The following is a 2834-nucleotide window of genomic DNA, read 5'->3' as shown; positions in this document are numbered from 1 at the left end:
TACAAATAGCAAAGAATCTTGCTCCTTCCTGATCAAGCAATAGTTCCCTCCCCAAGCAGGAAGAAAAAATTCATGCTAAGGAGACAAGCTTAGGCTCAACCTATCTAAACAGAGTCCTGGTAAAAAGGAAAGCAAAATTATAGTGTCTAAAAGCAAGGGCAAGTGCATATGCCCTTATTACATTTTTATTTTTCTACAGAACCTTTGCTATCACCTTAGACCTGGAAACAATAATGTTAGTTATTAAGTGGGGCCTTGTTTTTTTTTTGGGGGGGGGGGTCGGCAGGGGTTTGGTGCAGTGGATGGAAGATCACAAACAGGAGAACAGACTGGGAATATTCACCCTGTTTGAAGGCCTTTGCCAATGTAGCCCTTTCTAAGGATCTGGGCCAGCCATCCTGCTCAGCACCAGGGAGGAAGCACAGTGGGCCAACTCATACATCTCAATCATGCAGGTGAAAAGTGATGATTTTTTTTTTCTGGATGGTAATGAGAGAGGAGAGCAGAGAAGGGGAAAGGGGAAAATTATGGGCTTGGTCAAAGCTTGCAAAACTGCACCAGTGATTAAAACATCTTATGCTGTCCTCAGGCTTCAGAAGCTATCACCGACAAAAGATCTCATACACACAACATACAAAAGGAAAGAAATAAGCCATTAAGAAATATTTCAGCATAATGCAATTATTACAGCTGTATAATTGAATGGGGAAACCATTGATCTGTAGTAGAAAAGAAATTGCTCTTTTCATTGTGTTCCTATGAATATGTGAACATTAATCTCAATCTATAATCAACGTTCATTTCAAATCTGATTGCGTGCTACTAAACACCCGTAGCTATGCTAACATTATGTTAATATGGTTCAACATCATAGCTCCCAGCTTCACAGCACAAATATTTTTCTTTGGCAATCAATAGTAATTTCAACTGAGTGGATGGAAGTCACGTTTTAATGGTAATCTTTTCTCCCAGCCTCCAAGTGGAAACTCGGCTGGTGTCTTAACAGGGCTGCAGTGCGTTGCATGTAATCAGATAAATTAACCTAAAAAGAAATAGAGAGAGGAAGAAAGGGAGGAAATGTGGATCAGAAATAAAGAGCAGCACCAGAGAAGCTCTCCATTTCCCTAATAGATTAAAGGGCTCATTACCATGAAAGGAGAGAATAGGCCTGGCAAGAGGATGGGGGGAGGGGGAGCCAGTGGGGGGAGGGGTGATGCATTGCTTTAAGAGAAGCTAAATTCCTTTTGGCTGCCAGCCAGGGCCTTGGAGCAGTTGGGTCACAGTGCAGCATTCCCATCCTTCCCCCAACCCCTTCCCCTCCCCCCCAGCAAATAGCCCTGTGGAGCTGCCCCTGAGGCTGGTGGAATGTTCAATTGCCTTTACCCAATTGCCTTTACCCGGGGAACCCACCACAGGTGTCTCTTGGTGTTTTTCTGTTTATTACAGGTGAGCTAGAGACCAGATAGAAGTAGGAGATAGAGATATACACATATATACATATATGTACACACACACATATAATTATTATATATAAATGCTTATGTAAATAGACATAATTGTTGCTCTAAGATATACATATATTTTAATTTTAATTTAATATTTAAATTTATAGTTGATATATTTATGTACATATATTTTCTTTTTGTTGTTGATGTTTTTAAATGAGCCCATAAGAACAATGAATTTGAGATTTGAATACCTCAGTTCAAATTCTGGATCTGGACTTTGCTGTTTATGTGATCTTAGACAAGGTAATTCTCCTTTTCCCCACATCAATTTCTTTGCCTCTTCGCCTATAAAATGAGAGGATTAGACTATACCCATCAAGGAAAGGGTATTAATTAAATACCTACTATGTACCCTGCATGGTTCCAGTACCTGAGAGAGGAAGACAAAAGCAGGATAGTCTCCACCCTTGGGTTTACACTTTATTAGGGGGAGGCTGGAGACCCTTCCAACACAATAAAGACCTCTGGAATGAGATAATAAAGGGAACCTTCCCAGGAATATATTGATAAATATCTAACAATGGGCTTTGCAAAACAAAGCACACATTTTTCAGGTTAATTTGCAATATTAAATTGAAGAATCTTTGCAGTCTAAACAGTCTAAAAATGTTAATTCTAAACAAATTTTAAAATAAAACAATAGATCCAGTCCTAATTTGTAGCTTGCTGATTTCTCAATTCTCACATTGCAAATTTAACAAAATTGCTGTCCACACATGGTTTCACCTGGCTCCAGCATGCTCCTTACTTAAGATAGGATACCTTCTCATTTTAAATCCTATTGTCATATGGTGCCCTTTCCCTTTGCTATTATCTACTTAGCATTGTTTCTGAGGGAGATTTTGATTGTGCTCATTAATTAATTTGTTTATTTTGATTGTGCTCACTTATGAAAATACCCTTATTTTTCTTAAAACTTCCTGCTTATTCCTTCCTTCCATGAGTCTCTCATGCATTTATCACTGCCCAGGCTGATGCCCTCAGTTTTTCTTGACTCCAATCTCAAGAGCTATGCTTTGGAGAGCTCTGGAAGCTTTCCTTTATGAATTTATTTCCTTTCCTGTTAACCTTTTGTTGGACATACTTTCTGGAGTGGAAGATAATTATCGTGGATTTTAGCATCTGGCACAAGTACTTCCAAAATCTATTCCCTATACTCCAGGAAAGGAAGGAAATAAGAGAAGGAAAAGAAAGAAAGAAAGAAAGAAAGAAAGAAAGAAAGAAAGAAAGAAAGAAAGAAAGAAAGAAAGAAAGAAAGAAAGAAAGAAAGAAAGAAAGAAAGAAAGAAAGAAAGAAAGAAAGAAAGAAAGAAAGAAAGAAAGAAAG

At 38.3% G+C, this 2834-nt stretch overlaps 1 long non-coding RNA gene across 1 annotated transcript; it reads right to left on the bottom strand.

Moving 5' to 3' along the window:
- Nucleotides 1-932: 932 nt before the first annotated feature.
- On the bottom strand, nt 933-2608 carry LOC103104092 (uncharacterized). The gene is made up of 2 exons (XR_458014.2): nt 1700-2608; nt 933-1042 (listed from the first exon to the last, which is right to left on the bottom strand). It is a non-coding gene; the product is annotated as an uncharacterized LOC103104092 (long non-coding RNA).
- Between the last annotated feature and the right edge of the window lie 226 nt (nt 2609-2834).

This window comes from Monodelphis domestica, chromosome 1 (assembly GCF_027887165.1).
Source record: "Monodelphis domestica isolate mMonDom1 chromosome 1, mMonDom1.pri, whole genome shotgun sequence".
Taxonomy (NCBI): Eukaryota; Metazoa; Chordata; class Mammalia; order Didelphimorphia; family Didelphidae; genus Monodelphis; species Monodelphis domestica.
The sequence above is the reverse complement of the archived record's forward strand: the minus strand, read 5'-3'. Positions and strand labels throughout refer to the sequence as shown.